The sequence below is a fragment of the Anomalospiza imberbis genome, chromosome 3 (genome assembly GCF_031753505.1).
Source record: "Anomalospiza imberbis isolate Cuckoo-Finch-1a 21T00152 chromosome 3, ASM3175350v1, whole genome shotgun sequence".
Classification (NCBI taxonomy): domain Eukaryota; kingdom Metazoa; phylum Chordata; class Aves; order Passeriformes; family Viduidae; genus Anomalospiza; species Anomalospiza imberbis.
Window position 1 is genome coordinate 75,542,068 of NC_089683.1, and position 23,260 is coordinate 75,565,327.

Consider the following 23,260-nt stretch of genomic DNA (forward strand, 5'->3'; position numbering starts at 1 on the left):
GAGTGTGTGTTTGGTCAACCATTGGATAGTATCTTTTCCCACCACTCTTAACAGGATGGTATGGATGAGCCCTAAGAAGACTTTGGGAAACGTAAAGCACCTTTTACATATCTTACTGGGAATACCATCTTTGAATGGGCTTGTGCACTACAAGCTGAACTGCAGTGTACATCCTTTAGTTTTCACTGTGAAAAAATATTCAGAGGAACTGAAAATATAGAACACAGTCTCCCCACAAGTCTTCATTAAAAAGAGGGTTTCTCAAGTGATTTTTTAAATAGTTTTGAGATAATTCTGGTATCTCCTACTGGTTGCACATGCCAATACCTTGGGGATTCTTTGCAGAAGTTGCTTTTGAATGGTGTTCCTTTAGTAATATGTGGAGTCTAGCTTCTAATTAGAGACTATCGCTTATAATTTTCTCATTCTTTTGAGAGAAGTGATTACAAAGACTAAAGATGACAATACCAACTTAATTGTGGCCTAGCATTTACTTGTTGAGTTTAATGTATAACCTCCGATTACAAAACTAGTCTGAAGCAAACTATTTTCAAGTCTTCATTTTCAGGGGGAGGGGCTAGAAAGTAGGTTTAAAAACTTTAAAATGTTACCTTTAACCTTGCAAAGCCAAACAGAGGAGCTCCATGTCAATGCCTTATAGTCAGAAAGTAAAATAGTCATCAACAGAAAATCAAGTTGTCTAGAGCATCTTTGGAAGAACGATCACAGAAACTCTGTCTTGTGAAATAGCCCAGTGACTAGGCTGGGCTGGGTGGTTTAACAACTACACAAAAGTTGTTAAATCCACAAGGATGGTATTTTGCCATTTTGCTTTCAGCAAGTACCTTCGTGGTGCAACCATATTGACCTCCAGGTTTTGTATAAATACTTGCTGCTATTTAACTAGAGACATCAGCTTCAGTTATTCACAGCTTAGTGTAAAATAACAGTATTTTCTTGGGTTTGGATGATTTTTTGTTTTGGTAGAATTTTATTCAGTTTATATACTAATATCCTGGCCTTATGCTTTTGACAAATTCCTTTGGATCATGAAGTTTAACATGATTTTAAAACTTGAGTGATTAATTTTAGACTGCAGCTCAAGCACTATTACCATGGCTTTAGAAAAATAAAATATTCTAAGAGAAAATTTTCTGTGTTTTTGGACAAAAGAAAAAAAGAGGAATAAGTAAGCATATAGAAACCACCATCTGCTCCATTAAATGAATAAAGGGAAGAGCTGTGATTTTGAGAGCAGTTACTTCATTCTGACTTTCTGTACTTGGTACAAAAGGTTCAAATGGACACATATGAAAAGCTGAAATAATCCTTGCCTTGATCAGGTGTTTCTTATCCCACCATTTTTGATGCCAGACAACCACAGCACACTGTAATTAGATGCTACTTCCACATTACTCTCACAATGTGGAAACTCTCTTGCTTGGGTTTGTAAAGCACGGTATGGTTGTTAATGATCAAGTAGCTGCTAGCCTTCCTTAACGTTGTTCTGTTTTGAGCAGAGAATGGAAAGCAGAACCTGCCAAAATCATCAGGTCCGGGATAGGCTGGTAGAGGGAGGTGAAAAGATTGATAAGGACAGGGAATATAGGCACGGAGTATTTCTGATGATAAGAGCATGACCACATAGATTTTTTTTACAAGGAAAGGTGCTAGAAACAGAGGAGGGATTTGAGGAAAAAAATCCTGCCACTGCATTAGTAGGAATGATACTAGCAACAGAACTCAGCATGACCTTGATAGAAGCAAGCACATAGTTGAAACCCACTGATAATTTATTTTCATCATTCCCACTGGGGAAACCATGACTGCTTCCCCAGAACAAACCCAGACTCATGCTGTGTGACTTGAGAAGAGTGGCCAAGCCTTTCCCAGCGCTGGTTGTCTGTGTGTAACAGCCGCCTTTGGAAAGTGCCAGGGGAGCCTTGCCTGGAAAGTACAGTGCCAGGGATGGTGAAGTTCTAGTATTTGATGTAAGTCATCAGTTAATGGTGAGGATTGAGCCCTCTTGGTGGTCTGCTCCTCATCAGCTCCAGGGCAGGGAACAAACCCTCCAGATTTAGGTATCTGGCTCCATGCTCCCATTTTTTTAAATAAAAAAGCTTTCCCAATGGTGACAGCTGATGGGCTTTTTAACATGGCAGCTACAGAATCAGGCTCATTTCTTAAAAATGCTGTTAATTAATGAAGTGAATTGTTTGGCAATCCAGTCCACATGGAACCTGATTAAAAAACAAATATCCTTGAAGTTCTGTTAGGTCAGATCTGTTGGTTCCTTGCCTGAATCAAGACCAACAGCTACTGTATAAAAATGAACTTGACCTGATTTATGCTTCATAATTCTGTAGTAACTCACTAATTAAATTTCACAATTCCAAGTGCACCCCCTGGCTACTCATAAATATCTCAGAGGGTTTCAAAAAATGTAGGTATTAGTCTTTTAGAAAGATAATGTAAGCCTATCTTTTAGAATCTTTATTTGCTAAATGCTGGAACTATGGGGTCTGTTTCCAAATACTTGGAAAATACTTCCACAATGATGAATGAGTCATGTTTTTCATCTTTCATCTTTAGGTAACTCATGTTGACATAGCACTTGATCTCCCTCTGTCCCTAAAATATGCTTGCTTACCCCTCATTCATGACTTATTTTTCTTCTCCTTGCAATGGTTAGTTCACCTGAAAATGTTGTCTCATTGTTAATATTTGTTTCCTCACACACAGAAAAAGTGGCTCAATCTCCCACTTTCACATTAATGCTTGCTTTGTTATTTGTCAATGAGCCTAGTTTGTTGTCTCATTTTTCAGGTTTCTGTTAGTTTTATTTCTCATGCTATCATCTCAGTGGGCTTAGTCTGCCTTCTTTTAACTTTGATAGAAATTCCTTCTGCTGCTGCTTTTTGAAGGGCAAGCAAGGTTAGAATCAGAGATTAGGAGTTTACAATGCAATTTTACCTCTGAGTGTGATCTTCAAAAATGCCTACCCTGTAAGTTTCCCGCATAGTGTACTAGAGGCAGAAAGTGGCAGGTTTATTTGCAGTTGAGACAGTGCCATATTTTTGTACTTTGTCTTTCCATCCTGTTGTTCCCCCCCATTTCCTTTCTGGAAGATATCCTGATGTTAAAATAAAGCTTCATGCTCTAGGGCTTCATCTGGCTGCCCACAGAGGTTAGGAATGATATTTATGCATACTGGGAGTGGTTTTCACCTTTTTTTGCCTCCTCAAGGACAGGAAAGAATTGTAGGTGAGAGATCTCATAGTACATAGTAGAAGGAATTCTCATTTTAAGATACCTGTGTAGTGTCTCATAGTCTTATATCCCATGTGAAGCTGCTGATCACATTTGGATCTGCCAGGGGAAAAAATTATTCTCCTGGTCACTTGGCTGAGACCTGGAAATCAACTTGATTTTCTCTTAAGATAGGTATGTGGATCACCTACAAGGAATGTGTGGTTGTACCACACCTGTGGTTGCAAAAACTTGAGTTCTGTCTTTCTTCCTGCTCATAGTCTTGAGGCATGCAGACAGCTTTATTGACAGAAGAATCAATTGCTTTATTATAATGAAAATCGTTATTCTCAATAGAAAGGGCAGCAGTGAAATTTAATGGCAGGAGGCCGCAGTAGATCAACTTGTGGTCTCTTCAAGCTTTAAACACTAGGAAATCTCCCTCCAAAACTGATGCCGTTGTTACTCCATAGGTTTGCTGGCAAGGAGAGAATTTCAAGGCAAGCATCCAGCACCCACCTACAGATTGTGTTGGCTTTGAGCCTGGCAGCTTGAGTCCCTTCCAAAATGTATCCAGGATCTTCTCGTTAGGAATGCAGCATATTGCTGGTTGTGACACAGATACAGCTGAGTTTACTCCATGTCTTATCTGTAACCTTTTAAGATTTTCACATGGCTTACTCATTTGCAGAAGCTTTTGTAAACCTGAAAAGAGAAAACAGCATGGGTTTTATGCAGCTACTGCTGTTTTTCCTGATTTAAGATGTTACCGGTCTTGCCTCTGGGTATCCTTCATGTTACTTCCAAACCTTCAAGGGTCTGCTGTTGTTGCTTTCTGGCCTGTGCCCTTCATTTTTTCTGGGCAAACCTCCCTCTAGCCTGTTGATGTTGTTCCTAATTGCCCAAAGGAATCATTGCTGAGCAATGTGAGGCATTTCCTTCCCTCTTATTAAAAAGCACCAAAATAAAATGTAGTCTTTCACAGCAGTGGCTAAATCAACCACATCTTAACACTGTGTTATGACTACAGCATTTTCGACTGTTATTGTAAAGTAGTAAGGTGTTTTAGATGAGGTTTTCATTAATCACTCCTGTTCCCTGACATTAGTACACACTGCATGTATGTGCAGGGAGACTCAGTGAGCAGCTTAGTATTCCCCTGACAAAAAAAAATTGCTTTTGCCAAGGTCTTGTCACTATGGCACTGTAAACACTGGGAGGAGACCACTGTGCTCCTGTTTACATAGGGCAAAAGTTGCTCCTACACTCCAGTGAAGAAAAGTCAATTGATTTTTTTTTAATTTCTGTCCCCTGTACCGACCAGCTGCTATTTTTTTTAAGAATTACCTTGGACTAACCCAGAACAGAGGTCTGTTGTGCTAGTTTGTCATAGTGCTTGAATGCAGAACAGTAGATTGTCCCTCCTTCAAAGCACTGACAAGTAAACTGGTAAATACATAGTCAAAATGAAGTCTGAAAAAAAATAAAGCTAGGTTCAGGCAACTGCTATTTCATAGTAATACAACTCAATATTCTTCTTAATGAAAGAAAGTAAAAAATTCAGTAGAATTCTGGTGATTTTTTAGGAAATGTATAGTGGTTGCTGAACACAGTCTGCTTTCATCACTGTCTCAGGCTCCAGGACTGTCCCTGGGGTTCTGGTTTAGCAGAGATAAAAACTCTGGGAAGAACTGTTGATTAAATAGATTTTGTAGTACTATTAGAAAGCTGCATGAGTCTCTATAAGTCCTTAAAAATTAGCTTTCATGGGTGTTAGCACTTTCTTGCAGTCACATGCTTTGACTAATTACAACCTCTCTTAAAACTTCTCCATGAAAAAAATCCTGTTCTTGACAACCAGTTAGTAACCGAAGGTCAATAAAATGGAAGGAGGGGTGTTGAAATTCCTCTCATGGTAATGGCTAGAGATAATCAATCAAAAGTTAAATTTATTTTCAGATGGAAGGTTGTGGTTGCTCTTTATGATAGAAATTCTGTAGCATGAAAATGCCAATAAGATTACAGAATCATTTCATTTAGGTTGGAAAAGATCTCTGAGATCATCGAGTCCAACCTTTGACAGATCACCATTTTGTTAACTAGACCATGGCACTACATGCCACATTCATTTATTTCTTGAACACCTCCAAGGATGGGGACTCCACGACCTTGCTGGGAAGTCCATTTCAGTGTTTAATAACCACTTCCATGAAGACATTCCTCCTGATGTATAACTTGAACCTCCCCTGGCACAGCTTGAGACCTGTGTACTCTCTCCCTGTCACTGGTTGCCTGAGAGAAGATGCCAAACCTCCCTGGCTACAACCTCCTTTCAGGCAATTGTAAAAAGTGGTAGGGTCCCTCTGAGCCTGCTTTTCTAGACAACCTCAGCTCCCTCAGCCATTCCTCATATTTATATTAATCTGGAAAACTCACTGGTATCAGTCATCTGAGCTCTACACCAGCTCCTTTGTATCAGTCATCTTAGCTCTTCACCAGCTCCTTTTCCTTTCTCTAGGCCTGCTGCAGCACCTCATTGTCCTCCTGAAGTGAGGGCCCCAGAACTGTATACAGAACCTGAGGTGTGACCTCACCAATGCCAAGTACAGGGGCACAGATCCTTCTGCAGATCCTACTTACCCTAAAGCAGATCCACAGCTCACCCAACTCCCAACTTGGTTTTGGCTAAGAAGTCACCGGGGGTATACTTGATGTCCTTGTCCAGATCTTTAATAAGTATATTGAACAGGACTGAGGCCCAGTACTGAGCCCTGGAGAACACCACTGGTGACCATCTGACAACTGGATGTGGCACCATTCACCTCCACTCTCTGGGCCTGTCCATCCAGCCGGTTCTTAACCCAGCAAAGAGTGGACCTGTCTGAGCCATGGGCTACCAGGTTTTCCAGAAGAGTGCCATGGAAGACAGTCTCAAAATCTGCTTAAGTCCAAGTAGACAACATCCACAAACTCTAGATGAGTCCTCTGGTCATAAAAGGAGATCAGGTTGGTCAGGCAGGACCTGCCTTTCCCACCTCTGTGACGGCTGGGCCTGATCCCTTATTTGTCCTGTATGTGCCATGTGAATGCATTCAAGATGATCTGTTCCATAAGCCTGGTAGGCACTGGGGTCAGTGAGAGGCCTGTAGTTCCCTGGATCCTCCTTACAGCCCTTCCTGTGGATGGGCATCACATTGGCCAACTCCAGTTGTCCAAGACCTCCCTGGTTAGCCAGGAACTGATAATAAATGATGGACAGCGACTTAGCAAGCTCTCCCATCAGCTTCCTTGGATGAATACCATCCAGCCTTAGACTTGTGAGTGTCTAAATGGCTCAGCAGGTCACTAGCTACTTCCTTCTGGATTACAGGGAGTCTATTCTGAGATGCTGAAGTCACCCCTTTGGTGGAAACTCCATCTGCTTCTCAGCAATAGCTTGGAGAGTGTCAGGCCTAGACTGAGATTTAGGCTCAGAAGTAGTGTCATATTTTCTCCTACTCTAGCTGAAAGGGCTCTTCCAAATGAAAAAAGAGAGTTAAACCTGCAACAATTTAGCCTAGTGTTTCTCCTACTGAAACTACCAAGAAAGCTTGTTAATTTTTCATCCCAAAGATGTATTTTCAAAGTGTGGTTGACTTCCCTTTCATAGAAATTATTTGCAACCATTAATACCCTACAGGCAACCAGAAAGCCATCAGAGCACAGAGAAAGATTTGAGCTCTGCTTGGCAGAAACATCTCCCTGCACATGAAATGAGAAACCTTTTCTAAAGGGGCGAGGAGTGCTGTATTGAGTCTTAAGACATTAATAACTCAGTTGTTAGTCTTGTCATTCTCAAGTTGAATTCTCTTGCTATTAGCAGCCTCCTGAGTTATCCATTCCACTCTATTTTCGTACCATTGCACTGATTTTGATGCTCCACCCTGCAAAGGAAGTTGCTTAGACATGTTTTTGCTTTTCCTTTACTGTTACTGAAAATGCTAATTCGGCATTGCACTGCCAGCATGCAAGCACATGCTCCTTTTTGTGTTTGATGCTAGGCTACTATGTCGGTGCAACCAACCTGTTACGCATTAATTGTATGGTTTCAGTTTGCCATTGGGTACTGCTGAAGAAATAGGCAGGAGAGTTAGTTGTGCCTCAATCACAAGACTTTTGGTTCCTTCCCCGTTCACAGCTGGTCAGGAGCTGTCCCTACCTCTCCTTCTTGTCCCTGGCTTCTCTGCTTGCCCAAAGTTCCTGGTGGATTCTGCCGCCTTTAGCTGGGAGAGCAAAACAGCAGTTTTAAGTAATTTCTCAACTCACCCTTTCTGGCTGGTGTTTATTAACACAGCTTAACTGTAGGATCTTCAGTAGCATTTGGAGTTAGCAGGATGTTTTGGTTCCATTCATCTCAATCCTCCCTTTTATCAACATACACAGCACTTTTTGATGGAGATAAAGATGCCCTGAAAAGCTTCCAGTCAAAGCTAAAAGGAGAACAAACAAGAGAGAAAGGCAACATGGAGGGGGGTGAGAGGGAAGCGGGGAGAAAGGGAATGGAGGTGAGACTGGCATGTTTGTTGGAAAAACTTACTCAGATGACTGATACTAGTGAGTTTTCCAGATTAATATAAATAAGTTTTAAGGCATTTTTTTTCTGAATGTGGCCGAGACCACTGTTTAAGTTTTATTGAAGTTAATTTTGTGAAGGGGAATAAAGTGGGGGGAAGAAAGAGTGAATGCATGCCAGATGGGGTTTAAGAAGAGAAATCCAGTCATAGGCAGCATGAAAAGCAAGCAGGCATGTGAAGGGAACACAAAGGGGATGGAGAGAGAGTGAATGGAGATGGGGGAGGGCCAGGCTGAGCAGATGGAGACAACAAAAGGAGGAGGATGGGCTAGCGGGAAGGGGATATGCTTGTAAAGAGACACTGGAAGGTAAAAGGAGTTTGGCATTGGCTGAGAGGTAGGGGAATGGAGAGCACATGGAACCCCCTTGGGGGCTGAATGCAGGTGAAGGTAGAGAGCTTGGCACGTGGACAAGTTTGGGTGGGTCTGGAGGGAACTGGATCTCCCGGGCCAGAGCCCACCTCAAACCCATGGAGACCAAGGACTTGCTCCAGTGAGAAAAGATTATGGTTTTTCTAGGTACAGGGAACAGGATTTATGTAAGACCTTTCTGGAGAGACCTTCATTGTACTCAGCTTTGCAGCCATGATTCCTGCACAGTCATAAAGATGTTAAAATGGAACAAGGTACTAGCTCCTAGTAACTCACATGCAAAATCTGTCAAGGGGACAGCTCAGAAAGACAAGAAAGAAAAGCTCCATGTACAAAGACTTGAAAGATAAGGAGATAAAAAATATTACAGTAACACTCACACCTGCAGAAATGGAGGGAAGGCATGCCTAAGAGATGTTTTCCAACATAAAAATAACAGTGTAAGAACTTCCATCACCTGTTGCTGAGCAATAACTCCTGTTTCCTGGTAGTGGCGATGCCTGTCTGCCTGTGTGAAGAATTAGGAGTAGGCAGCGCAAATTTGGGTTGTCAGTTTTACCTCATCATTGCAGGCCTTAATAAAGAGAGAGGGAAAACTGCTAGCAGCTGGGATAACTAGCTAAAATATTATGGTCTTCCTGTTAGCAGAGAGCAAGATATACCATCTGAGAGACTGAGTGAGGAGGATGGGCAGGAGAGAGGAATTCCTGTCCTGTGGGGTGGAAGATGGGCTGCCAGAAGGAGACCTAATTTTGGAGTAGAGTGCTATCCCCAACCCAGGAGTACCCTCTCTGCCCTCTGAGTATGTTTTCTTAGTCCATCCACCCCTGAGAGAGGCTGCTGTACTGGAAGAGTAAGTAATTTTTTTTCTTTAATTCTCATTTTAAAATGGATTCAATTTGTGGAACAGAGCAGAAAAAGATGTTATCTAGGTTTAGATGTATCAAGTTGTCCCAAAAATATCTCCCAGCGTGAATATGAAGTGCAGGTCCTTGAACATGAAGATGGGGTCAAGAAAACCTAATATTTCAAGAGATTTTGGGGATCTTTGTATGTCTGCATGCATAAGTCACCTTTAGTTTCATGTTTACACTTTTTTTATTCCAGACAGTTTTAAAATAACTTTTTTTGGTTTTGTAGTTTTTTTTTTCTTATGTGTTTGTTTTTTCAAACACATTCATTTAGGAAAAAAAAAATCAAGGGGAGAAATAACTAAACTTTATAAAAGGTGGAATATTTTTCCCAGCTGGCCTTGGTGACCAAAACTGTGTGGTGGTAACACGCAGCTCCTTGTCCCTCAGCCACGTATATATTGTTTGCAATCACCACATCAAGCAAATTGTTGCTTGGGGAATTACCTTTTTGATGAGTGTTGGGGTGATTCAGAATTCATTGAGTTTTGTCATTCACGGAGCTGCAAGGGAAAACTGATGACTGGGGCAGGGGAAGGAGCACGACAGTAAGGCAGAAAATCAGTGTCCAGAAGGCATTTGTGACAGACATATTGCAGAGTTTCTAACAATACCGGAGAGAGACATTTGGCACCCATTACATTTATGCTGTATGCTTTAATCTTTACTTTCTGACAGTATTTTAGTGTTTTACAAAAACACTATTGCTAACATATGAAAACTAGTATGTTTAGGTTGCTTCCTCCTCTTAGGTACTATTTTATCACACAGAACAAGTTAAACCAACTCTTTCAGCCAGTTACCAGTTTGAGAAGGCACTCTATTTGTCGGGCTTTGTTTTGAAGCCATTATTCATCATCCGTTTTGCCAAACTTCTTCTTCATGTGAAAAGCTCTGGTTAAAACATGCATCCCCCTTTCCCTCAATAGTTTTTTTCAAAGTTAGGGTGGGTAGGAACATAGAAGAGGCCATTGCAGATAAGCCTGCCTGGTGGTCTTGACCTGCTTTGAGAGAGTCTATTCGTAGGAAGAATCTGCAAGAAATCTCCGTGAAGTCAACTGTGAAACAAACTGTCATGGCAGAGGATTTTTTCCTAGTCTCATTCATTGAATTATCAGTCTAAATTCTAAAACTTAGGTGAACTTCTAATTTCAAGCTTAACCTTGTTAGGCTGATTTTTAAAATAGCAGTGATTCATACAACATAGTTACACATTGCATATTCTAAAAATTTTTAATCAGTTATACAGTTTTAGCATTTCTGGAGAAGAAGCAAACCTTTTTAATTATTAACTACTCTACACAACCTCGGGTCCTCGAGTTTCTGAAAACAACCAGGCACCATCAAGATGCACAAGTGCTTAGGTATACCTCAGCATTCAGTGTTAATTAGTTAGTTAGTTTAGTGTGTGTAGTAGTCATTTGTGCAAACACAGTGTTCACATAGTCCTTAAACATACAAGAACAAAATGTTCCAAGGATTAAACATGGGCTGAAGTGACCTGTCAGCTTAAGATGCTCAGTCAATGCCTGCACCTGGAATATGCAAATCTCTAAAAAGAACATGATCAATAATATGTACTAATGGAGTAAAAAATACCATTTCATTGGGCTTTTATGGGAAATAGAATGGAAATAATTATGTCAAAAGTAAAGAAATTCAGAAAAACTATTTTTCAAGTAAACACAGCATTTCCCAAACAGCAGGACATAATGGTTTTTAAGTTACCTGTAAAGTCAGAATGATTCCCAGAGTAACTTTTGGTAAGTAGCCTAATCATTCAAGGAAGAATGAACTTTAAACAATTTCTCTAGTGTATTAAGTACAAGATACTTTCATATAGCATCTGCTCCTTTTGTTCCACATGGTTTTCATTTAAAACGATACTTATTATAGAGAACTGTAAAGAAATCTCTTTCATTATACAGTTAATGCAGGGCTTGAAAAATGTACCTTATATCTAAATAGCCAGTGGAGACTGTGTCTACATATGTGGGCAGTTTGGTTGTCTCATGCATGGAAAGCCCAATTGTAATTCTGCTTTCCCTGGCTTTCTGAGATTTTTTTGTTTTGTTTTGTTTTCAAACAGGCTTGGAAGGCACATGCTGACGAATCAGCAAAATATGACAGTCTTGTTAGCTTTTTCAGTGATTTTCCATCTGTTAGATTCATCTAATTGGAGTGGTGGGCTTGAAGTTATTTGCTGCTGCTCATTTCATGCAATTCAAATACCTGCATGGGGATTCCTAGACTACCCTCACATCCTGTGCTCATAGAGAAATGCATCTACTCTTTGTCCCATGTAACTACAGCAAGTACTCACCTGCAGCATGAGGCTTAAATAACTTCTTGCATTTTTTGCTCTTGGAAGGAAGAGACCCTCATCTCAGCCAGATCCCTGCAAGCTGTGATTGGAGAGGCTTTGAAATGGGAAAAATATGAGAATTATGGAGAGTGAATAAGGCAGTCAGACAAGGGAGGAGCTGGAAGAAAAGGCCAAAACCATGTGGTCTGGCTCTTCTCTTTGATTGCTGTAGAAATAACACAATCCATTGAAGTCCATGGCTTTATGCTGGCACAAAGCGGACAAAAACAGGTGCAAGGTTTCAGGCAAAGCAAGGACACAATCTTTCATGTAGGTAAATGAGTGAATCATCATTGTTTGCCTTGGACTTCTCACCAAGAAAGCTGTTGTATGGTTTGGGAAGCATGAACTTGAAGGGTACATTAGATAAACGTATTTCTGATTGCCTGAAACTGCTGCAGGGGTGTGGTAAGATTTAAAATAACTACTAGCTAAATGGCAAAATTTTTCCCCAGAGCTCCAAGATGACTCCACTTACTTTTCCATTACCTTTCACTGTATTTCCCTTCCTTCAGAATTTTAACATGTCATCTGATTAACATAGCTGTTTTTCCTTTTTCTTTTGTACTTTCATATATGAGATTTCTAGTTCTATTTCATTCCTTCCTACATTTACTCTTGCATTTCCTTAAAATGCTATGGAGAGTTGGGAATGTAGTATACACTGATATCTCTTTTCTAAAACAGAGGTATCTTTGCTGAAACATAGCTATGCTGATTTTCATGGAAGAGTAGTAGTGTGAATTAACTTTTGGTTGTTGTTATTCAAAACAATATTGGTTTCAAAAAGTCTTTTGAAAAGCTGAATCTGAACAGTATACATAGAAGTAGAAGCTGTAATAAATCCTGCTGCGGTCAGGCTGTTTGTGTCCCAAAAAGGAGTACAGACCAGTGTGACCGCAGCAGCTGCTGCTGTGTCAGTTACGTTTGTCTTGCTGCCTGAAACCCAGCTATTGGAAAAATCTAAGAAAAACCTCAGAAGCACCTCAAATTATCTGTCAGTCTTCAGCATAGTTCATGTGGATCAAATATTTTCACTTGGCAGAGTAATGCAGTGATCTCATGAAAGCTTTTAATATTAACAATGCACTCATCTCTAGGTGGGAATCTTCCTTCTACACCCAGGCCAGGCCAGATATCTGATTACAAAGAACAAGTTCTCAATTACAAGAAGGTAGGTTTAACTTGGGAGGTGGGGGCTTTTCTACATCTCACTATGAGCAAAAAGTAAACATAGGTTGGTAGGAATTGGGTAGATTTTTTGTTTTGGTTTGGGTTTTTAATCAAATAACAGGTCAATTGTTGTTGTTTGAAGTTTCTAAATGTCTTCCCAGATTAAGTAATTTATGTACATTGTAACTTAATTCTTGGTAGAATGGCCTTGCATGGAAGACTGGCAGTTCATAGAAACGGGGGGATGTTTTGATCTCAGCCATGAAGGTGGTTTTGAAAAACTTTCCAACTTTTGTTGAATACAAGGGTTTGTTTTAAAAACCGTTTAGTGTCACATATAGCAAAGAAAAATGGCCATGGGAAGAGGGAAAACAAAGGAGAGCAGAAGTTTGTTTTCCTTAAAAAAGCAGGACAGCAGGCACTAAATACAAGACATGCATTGTGATCATGATCTTGGTGGCTGAGACAGCAGGAGGCTTTTTAGGCAGGGCTGGAGTTGTGCTCTTTGGGTGGCTACCCTGCTGGAAGAGCTTGTCTGCTTGCCTTCCTGGAAAGGCAGAGCAGGCAGCCAGGTGCCCTCCGGCAGTCTGCGGCTTTCCGGATCTGCTTACTTTGCCTCTGCCTGAAGCCAGCCCCAGCCTGGACTCTGTCCTCCTACATGTGATGGAGGAGAGAACAGACAGTGATATTGCAGGCAGAGGAACAGAGGGGGAACCAGAATACATCTGTGTCATTTTTTCAGTGGTCTTTTTATAACACTTTTTAAAAACTTCCTGCATAACTTCAGGGAAAAAACAAAACAAAATTTCTGTGTTTCTTCCTCTGTAAGGCAGCATTAGTGAATAATGCTTCCCTGTTTTGCAGAGCTGTCAGGCAATGTCTTGAGTATCTGTGAAGTCTGCAGAAATATATTAGGTGCTGTGGACCACCTGAGAACAAAGTGTTTATAACTAAAAGGGAAAACAAATGCTCTATTGGCATAAGGAAGGTTGCAAATTGAATTTAGCAAGAACTTGTTTAGGGACTGAACTGGTTTTATATTTTCTTTCCTACATGCAAGTAAGGGTGTGTTAGCAGAGTTTATAGGTTATAAAATTTGAGAGTCCATTTTCTTCACAGAGGAGAACTGGTGCAGACTTCAGTATGATTCAGAGAGCTCTGAAGTCTGTATGACTGGGAGCAGAATGAAACATAGCAGTTCAAAGTGCAATATCATTCACCTAGGGACGAATATGAATGCTGTCTTTGAGCTCATCAGCTGGAAACAACCAAAAGGAAAGAAAGTCCTCATGGCTGTGTTCATCACAAAATGACTTGGGCACCAGTGACTCCTCCTCCCACTCTCCCAGTACTATGATCATGATGTATCAGGCAAAATGTGTCCAAAAGAACCAGCAAATGTTCAAGCTGTCTGTAAAACATTAGCCAGAGCTGTCTGCAGTTGTAGTCACCTGCACTGAAGAAAAGTGAATTCCAAGTAGAAGAGGCATAGTGAAGGGCTTGTAAGGTGAGACACCAGGAAACAGAACAACTGTTATATGAAAGAATGAAAAGATTGTGCCTTGATTAGTCAAGGAAAATGGTCTGAGAGAGATAGTACTACTCTCTTTAAATACCAAATGTCAAAAAAGTGGAGGATATAATTTAAAAATTTTGCCTCTCCTTTTTTTTCCCCTCCTCCATTTAAAGGCTTCCTTTCCCCTTCATTTAAAGCCCTCCTCTATAGATCATTTACAGCTGCATTAATGTTATCCTGTTATTTTAGAGCTCCATGGGGCTGAAATATTCAATATTAACTCCCACAGTTTTCTAGGTGAGAAAAATGGTATTCAAATTTGAGTTTATATTGTGGTAAGCCATGTACAGAGCATATGCTGGTAAGCAGAAAAGCTATTGGCAGCAAAAAAGTTTTGCTTTTCCAATAAAATTAATTGGATTTTATTTGGTGAAAACCCTTTCAGTCAAACTATAACTTAGGTTAGAGTAACCACAGGTGAAAACCGCACACAGAGCTTTGGCTAAATGGGAGGTTTGCAGTCTCACAAAGGAATCCTTCCTCCAGAAATAAACCCCAAGTTGCTCCTGCATTAGTGGCTTGTTTTGTCTGGATGTCAATCTGTACTGAATTAAAAAAAAAAGGTAATGATAGATAATTATATCTGGGTGTGCATGAGCCAAATCAGATGTAGAGATGGCCTGATTGACTTGGGTGTTGGGACTGCTGTGTTACTTTTTCTGCTTTGGGAAAATGGAGGCTTGCCAGAAGCTATCTCAGTGTATGGATTCTGAGTTATGGGGTTTGGTGGGAGCCACATTGTTGCTTTGCTTTGAGAGTAGTTATACCCAAGGTTCAGCCTTTACATCTCTGCAGACTGTAACCAGCAAGAGAGAGCTGAGTTGAGGATGCTGTAGAGATCAAGTGGATTACACTGTGTTTTCCTTTCTGATTTTGTCCTAAAGGTGCAGGATAGTAACAGAAAAAAGGGAAAAAAGTTCAAATAAACTTTTTTTTTCAAAATTTTGTAGATATTCAGGTCTGTTCTTTCCAAATATGACAGCAGTATACAGTTCCATATTTATTTTCTAAATAATAAAGCAATCAATATATTTTAAAATCCCTGCCCCGTCTGGGTAGTAAGAATACAAAGATTCCTAGCCTGAGCAGGACTCCTGTCAGTTATACCTATGGACTCCAATTTTACTTTCTTTCTAAGGAGAACACATAAATAATTTGTGCCTATTTTATTTCCAGATTGCTAGTCTTGTGTTATCACAGGAGTAGGATGTGTCCTATTTGTTCTGCTTGAGCTCTGTGGTCTGTACTCAAGTCTCCCAGTCATTCATTCAGAAGACCCATATCAAGCAGGAAAGATGAAAAACTCCCTGTCTCTGTGGCCCAGCTGATAAGATAATGCTACTTCATTTCTACCATCCTAAAGCCTCCTCCATAGGCAGCCCCAGACTTGTGGTGGAGAACAAGCAGTCTCTGTCCTTCCCCTTCTACTTTAACAGCTAACCTTTATTTAGACCCAAGGCTTGGGAAGAATCTCCCTCCCCTTTTGAGGACTAGAGCTTTTTGTGGGACCTGCACAGCAGAAGAGCAGGAAGATGTTCTTCTGTTGGAAAAAGAAAGACTCTGGAAGTAGTAAAGGGAGAGCAGGTGAAGAGCTTGCTGCAGCTGAGAGAACAGAGATGCTGCCAGCTTGAAGTACATTTGCTGAGATGTAGGAGACGTGGCAGCAGGGGGAGAAACAGTAAACTGGAGAGAAGAATGGATCATGTGTGAGGGAGAGAAAGCTATGGGAATAACAGGAGCTGCTGGATGATGGCAAAGGAGATAATGGGGGGAAAGTAAACAAAGTGATAAAAGCCAATTAATATAATTATATGATAATTCTTTTATTTCTAGAGGAAAATTGTACTGAACCAAAGCTGGTCTGCAATTGTCTAGGGTTGTGTATGTGAGAGTATTTATACTGGGATGATGGCAGTAATACTCCAGCCTTCTATGTGGTGGGTTTCACATGCTGATGTTAACATATTATGTAAAGAAAATCTATATTGTTAAGTTGATTCTGTAGCTAGAAAAATATTGTCTATGTGAAAAAGACAAAGTGAGGGAGAAAGAAAAAGAGAAAAAAATAGGGGGAGAAGTGGGAAGAACAGGCAAGAAAAAGAAATCAAGTGTGTCCTATGGTGGAATATATGTCCTACAGTGGAATATAAAGACAGCAGGTGCATGTTTGTGATATGTACTTACCACACATGTTCATAGTGTGTGCATGTATGTTGCTGTAAAGAAATAAGTTTGTTTGAATTTCTTGGTCCCTAAGGTTAGGATGGGATGGAGAAAAGTTGCTTAGATAATAAACATTTCTCAATTTTATTAGCTCAGTTGTGTGAATGAATGCATGTTACAGCAGTCTGAGACCCTATCTGGGACATCTATATCTGTACAACAAACTTGAAGAGTTCAAGCTTTCATTTTCAAAGTCAAGCTTTTCAATTTTCAGGACTAAAGGTATGTTTCTATATAGAAACAGGTCATGGTTTTGAAACCAAACTTTCTAGAAAACATGTTAAATAATCTGTGGTTGCTAGAGGTTTGCATTTCTTTGCACTTTTTGTCTCATCCAGGTGTTAACCCTGAAGGCTAATCACTGCATTTCACTGTCAACAGCCACAGTTTCAGGTCTGATTTTTTTAACAGAAGGGCAGGAGTAAAAGCCCTGTTCCTCATAGCAGGTAGCTTGGTAACCAGTGCAACTGAAGGAAGGAGGAATTCAATTGAAAAGAGTGAAGCATTCTCAAAAAGCACTTACTTCCCTAGAGCAATGATTAGACATCACAACAAGGTGCTTGCATTCAACATGAAGTTGTTTTGTTTGTAGGTAATTCTAAAGGTTGGACTCAGTCTCTGGTGTTTTTTTTTTTTTTGGTACCTGCTGTTAATATCAAAGAGAAACCAACTGTAGGTTTAGGCTGGAACAAAATTATACACTAAAACTCAGAGCTGAGATTGCTAATTGCATCAAAGAATTTGCCAGTAGGACTTTTTGTGAACCGTTCAAACCACATTGGGGACAAGTCTGCTTCTTTTTACTGGTTGTAAAGTTTGGGAAAATGAAGAAAGGGGTTGCAAGAGAGAGTTATGGGAAAAGCCGTCATCCCTGTTGTGACAATAGCAGTGTATACTCTGTGCTATGTACTAGCAAGATGCACACACAACTCATGGTGAATGAGTACAATATAAGTCACTATTTAGCTTTCCTTTTGGATTTTTGTTAAATCTGTTCTTTTGTTTATGTAAAGAATAGAATTTTTATGTTCCAGTTGAGTACACATTAGAAATAACTTATTTGTCTGCAGCGGACAGCAAATTGTAACAAATTTCTATCATAAATTAACTCTAGATTTCATTAGGAAAACAGAAAGGTAGAAATACAAAAATCCTGATAATGCTGTTTATTTTTCTTGCAATAAAAGTGGCTCTTCCAACAGTACGAGGTAACAGCAATGCTGCTGCCTACCATGCTAGCTATTACATCCTTTGCTATTTGTGTTTCATTACTTCTTCAGAGGCCCTGGTCCCAGGACATGATCCTGTTATTTGTATCAAAAAGCTTGCAATGTTTATGCTGCTTTGGGTTTATAATAAAGCATCTCCATAAAGAAAGCTGCTACTGGAGTTTTAACTTCTTTAAAGGGCGTTTTTTCTGGAGAAGTGTCCCCTACTTTAATAACAGTAACTTAAATTCAAGCAGCCATTTTGCTCTCTGAAAACCCTCTTAATAAAACCAATAAATATCTGTTCTTTGTTCTGCATAGGAAAGCACAAAATGCTAGATGGCTTCATAAGACTTTGTTTGGCTTCTTTCCTAGTCTTTTATAGGAAACAAATCTGAGTACAAGTATTGTAAATGTTTCCCTCTGTATATTGACACTAGTTTTTTTTTTTTTTTCCATTTTAAAATTAATTCTATTTTTTTTTTATTTCAATGTAATGTTTAGTAATATTTTAGTAATATTTAGTCTACTGGAAAATCTTGATATTTAAAATGTGCTGCCTTTGCACATGAAGTATCTCCTTTCCATAAAGAATTGTAGTTTTTCCCTGGAAAATTATGCTGAAAACTTCTCATAGTTTTGTGTGTTTCTATGACAAAAGTAAAAAAATTGGCAGGAAAAGACATGGTCTTCACAGTTTTATTAATGTATCCACTATCATACATCACACAGCATAGCACTTCTAGACAAGCTTTTATCATATATAGTTCCAGTCACAGAACCTTTCAGCTGTGTTGAAAGCTGAGCAGAAAGTGAAATGACATAGCAGAGCTGAACAAAATACTGAAAGTAAACTAGATATTTATCTATTTTTTTTATGAATGTCAGTTATCTCTGAACAGACTTAGACTTCTTAAAAAATAAGAGTTTTTTCATTATCCAAAAGAATTGTCATTCATTTTCTATCTCACAGTATTTCTTCTGCACCTGGACTAGGTAATTCCCCAAAATATTTTCAAGAGGGCTGCTAGCACATGTTTGCCTTTACCAACATTTGCAGTTAATATTTGTGTGAAAAATAGGTGGCTTGAATGAGCATTTGTGGGAATCAAAGAAAATGGCTGATAGATACCCTTTAAACAAACTTACTTCTTGCATGAGTGTGGTGTTTGAGAATTGTCCTTTGTAAGAACAAACTCTTATGAAGTAAGAGATTCTATAAATTACTCTAAAAGTTTGTAGAATAAGATTTTAGGAAACAATGTATTTTCTGGAGATTTCTAATTTATGATAGCAATTCAGTATCTGGGTGGCAATTCTGCATTCTGTAAGATCATTTAGCAGAAAATCCCTGGGAGAAAAAAAGACAAAATCAAAACAATTATTTTTATCAACTTGCTCAGGACTTTTCCATAAATATTTTTACTTGTACTTACTTAGCCTCAGAGCTTGGGTTTTAGCTGCATTTATTCTTTCTTGCCCCTGTCCCACTTTTCCAGCAGGTTGCCTTCTCTCTATTTCCATGAGGCTACTTCTGTCTCACCCACATTCAGGTGTTTGGTTCTGTTAGCTCCTCTACTGCTGCCATCCTACATTTTTATAAACTCCCTTTCCCCATATTCTGTCCTATTTCTTCTTTTTTTTTTTTTTTCCAAGGAATTGGTCATACATGGTAGAATGGACTCAGGATATAAAGATGAGATAAGAGGATTTACCAGACAAAAGAGTGGGACCAGATAAAAGATGAGTCACTGTCATTATTAAAATGGAGCCAACAGAACAGGGAAAGTACAGGTTTTTGGTTTAAGTTGTATTTAATACCAAAACCCCCTTTGTTATAACTTTATTTTTTCCCCACAATGTTTTTCTTTAAGTATGTTGACTAATATTGCCAAATTATTGCCAGTCTTATTTGCTGCTTTCAAACCAGGCCTGTGCTTGTAAGTACAATGCACCTGATGGCTTCAGTGACCTCCTCATGGCTTAAGTGTGCTGTGACTTCTGAATTCCCATGAAATCACATTTATCTATGTACATACAACTAAAATCCTTTGCTCATGGTTGTACTGACACAGGGCATTTGTACCTGAACCCTTGCACTTGGCACAAGGGAATGCACCAAAGTATTTTACCTTGCATTTTGTTGTGTTTCTGCATTTTTAAAATCCTTTTTTCTTCAGGAGGAGAGGATGTATGGGGGGGGGAATGAGGTAGCAAATCTCACTGTTTCATATTGGAGTGGGTGAGACTTCTCTGGTAAATGACGTGAGTATGTGGTTAGTACCACAGTGGGATCAGTGACATCACTGCTCTGTGCCAGTGGAAATGTTGATGCTGACTGAACAATGAAAACCCAGACTGACATTGACGAGCAAATGTGATTCACCACTAATTTATCCCCAGGTATTGAGATGGCCATGAGATAACGTCTGCAAGTCTGTATAATTTACAAATATAAATGTAAAAAGCTTGACAAATAATTTTCACTGTCATCTAACTTTTTTCTGTGATTGCTTTTGCTTGCCCAGCCAAGAAGCAGGTGATCAATCAGGTATGAATTGCCAGTGGCTAATGAATAGTAATCAGAGGAATAGTTTGTAAATACCCTGAACCTGAGAGCTGCTTTTCTAGAATATCTGATGATTTTTTACAAATCAAAATGTATTTTGCCTGTTTGATGAACATACAGATACATATTTATACATGCACAATTGATATGCCTTGTATGAATACACAGATATCCAGTCTGAGATAGTGATATTTGAAAAATTGCAGTTTGGATGAGCAGCAATTGAGGAATTTAGCATAGATTAGCATAGTTAAATAAGATTTCTACAATTATAAATTGATGATGTAAAGTTTCAGTAATTTACTCTTTTAATTGACAGAAAAATTTGGGACTAATCTGTTTAAAGGACCTGCTTTAAATTTTTCGGGTGACTGGCTCTTGCTTTTTGTCAGTAGTTTCAATCTGAATAGCTCTTTCAATTTAAACATTTTAGTATAAGAGTTTTTCTAATAAGAAAATATTAATTGCTAAACAAACGGGCACAATTCACTGAAGTTTTGTTTCCATTAACTTTATTTCAGAGAATTTAAATATTCACTGAATCTCTAGTCCTTGTGCAGCTGTTTTCAGGGAAAATCTCTCTATGTAACGGTTAGACTTAAGTAAAGAAAAGAATCTCACACAAAACAGGCATGTGAAATAGAAGGTATTAAACTAGTTTGGTAAAGGCAAATGTCCTAAGAGAAAGTGGATCACAAAACAGATTCAGTTTTCTGCATTTTAGTTCAGGATTTTTAGGCAACAGGTTTTAAGAACCAAGCAGATGGAAACAGTTTAGTAAAACCTGAGTCTTCTTGTTTTGCTTTGTGGGTTTTTTGTTTGTTTAGTTAGAGTCTCTAATCTGTTTTTGCATTCTAAACCTTTTTCAAACTCTGTGGATTGTTTCTCACTGTTACTGAACATTCAGCTGTCTGGAAAGGCACTTTAATTTGAGAGCGTTGCTGTTTTCAGAATAATATATTTTTCAGCGTTACAGCTTGATACATAAAGACTCTAGCTGTAATAGGAGTTGGTGTGTTTTCTAGCATTGAAAGAAGTCCTGAAATGATAAATATAAAACACTTGAACGGTTTAAAATAAAACCTAAAAGCGTAGGTTTGCACTGTTTTCGAAGCAGGAGTCGAAAATCGAAAGAGCGAGCCTAATTTTGAAAGGAAATAGGAAGACTGCGGTAGTTCGATGAGGATTCCCACCGACACCTGGACCTGGTAATGCAGCACCTGGAGTGGCGGCGGATGGCGTGGAGGTCCGATCTCCGGGAAGGTAGAGAAGCAAAACAGAATCTCCCACTTTTCGGGTGCCCTGCTGGCAGCGGCAACACAAACATCTTTTCCGCCAATATCTACAACGGTTGCGGCGGTGCCCGCTCCATCCGCCCCGCGGGGCAGCGCCCGCCCTGGCTGCGCGGGGATCCCGCCGCACCTCAACAAAATCTGCTGCCAGCGGCACGGCGGCGGCCCCGCCTGGGTGGGCACCAGCGCGGCGACCGCTGCTCCGCCCGCTGGCGGTGGGGAGCGCCGAGGGGATGCGTCGTCCACCTGGGGAGAGCGGTTCCCTCCGCCCCGTCCAGGTAGCTGCGGGGCAGGAGCCCCGGGCGCGCTGTCCTGCCGCGGCGGGGTGGCACTGCGCCGGGCACCAGTCCCTCGCAGCCGGGCCCCAGAGGTGGCCCCGCGCTGGCGGTCGGCGCCGTGGTTGCCCCGAGGGAGCTCCTGCCCGGCGCTCGGGCAGCCCGCACTGAGCCCCCGCGTCTCCTCCGCGGGCCGGGGACGCCCCGCCACCCGACGGCTGCCGCCGGGCGAGGGGAGGCGACGGCCGGGCACCGCAGCCCCCGCCCAGGTGAGCGCCGCCGCTTCGGGGTGAGGGCTTGGGCGCCAAGCAAGGGCTGCAGCGACTGCCCGGGTGATGAACGATGATGGCCGGTTCCCGGCGCTGACAGTACTGGGGGCACGGCTGTCCCGGGAGGGGAGCTCGGCGGCGGGGTGTCCGCGGCCTTAGGGCTCCGGTCGTGCCGACGGGCGGCGCGGGGCATCGGCTCTACGACGGCCGCGGTCCCGCTCGGCCCGGCCCGACGAGAGCGCCCGGCAGGGCTCAAGGGAGCCCCATAGCAAATTGGCGATGCTGGCCACCCTTTTCTGCTGCTGGAGATAAATCCCGGTGGGCTCGGACCTCTCCTCCCGCTTCTCGGCAACTGACGACCAGGGTAGAGAGAATTTAGGGCGAAAACGAAATACAAGCGGCGGGGGCTTTGAGCGCTGTCATCGGCCCCGCTCCAGTCCGAGCCCGCCTTTGGGCTTCCCTTGGCCGGGCGTTCGGCCGGCGGCTGCCCCGCTGAGGGCCGCCGTAACGCGGACCGCCGAGGCACCGGGACGGGCGGGGTGAGGCGGCGGGGAGAGGCCCCGAATGCCCAGGGACCGAACGCGGGGTCGAGGTGGCGGCTGGCCAGCGCGACAGGCTCCACTGGCGAGCGAGGTGCCTGTGCTTGCGGAGCAAGGCCGGTGGCAGCCCCGGGGCCACACTGCACCTGAGAGCAGGATCTGAGGCAGCCTCCGGGGAGCCAGAGGGCTGGGGTTGAGGGGTGGGTGGCCGTCAGTGTGCCAAGTGGTGGGAAAGACAGGGGAGAGCCAAAGAAAACACGTGTGATGCTGAGCGTCGGGGAGGGTCTGCGCATCTTCGCGTGGAAATGGTGTTGGATGCCCCACAGAAACGGAGGGGCAGCTCTCTGGTGTCTCCAGCCCAGGAATAGCAGGGCGTCTGCCTTTTGATCTCAGCAGCTGGAAATGTATGTTTAAAATAATGACACCGCATAGGGAGGATCTTTTCCTTATGTTTCTCCCCCCCTTTCCCTTTAGGTAACCGCTGTGCTGTAGCTCCCGTGTGCGCGCCTAGCAGTGAGAGGAAGGGAGGGAGAAGAGAGGGAGGGAGCCTGGGAAGCGCTGGCTCCACCAGTGGGCGTTTTCTGGCGGCCGGGGCTGGTGTGGAAGCGGCACTGCAGTGACTTGTATC

The 23,260-nt window shown here is 41.5% G+C and overlaps 1 protein-coding gene and 2 long non-coding RNA genes across 3 annotated transcripts in view; all 3 read left to right on the forward strand.

Annotated features, from left to right (window-relative positions):
* Positions 1-14,276, forward strand: part of LOC137471136 (uncharacterized) — a 31,285-nt gene extending 17,009 nt beyond the window's left edge. Inside the window, exons 2-4 of the long non-coding RNA XR_010997428.1 lie at positions 10,847-10,906; positions 12,609-12,682; positions 13,546-14,276. This is a non-coding gene — a long non-coding RNA (uncharacterized lncRNA). The remainder of the gene's footprint in view (positions 1-10,846; positions 10,907-12,608; positions 12,683-13,545) is intronic.
* The window catches only part of PDE10A (phosphodiesterase 10A), a 340,723-nt gene that overhangs the window by 152,893 nt on the left and 164,570 nt on the right, over positions 1-23,260 (forward strand). The window lies entirely within an intron of this gene.
* Positions 18,262-19,826, forward strand: LOC137471138 (uncharacterized). The gene is made up of 2 exons (XR_010997430.1): positions 18,262-19,241; positions 19,345-19,826. It is a non-coding gene; the product is annotated as an uncharacterized lncRNA (long non-coding RNA).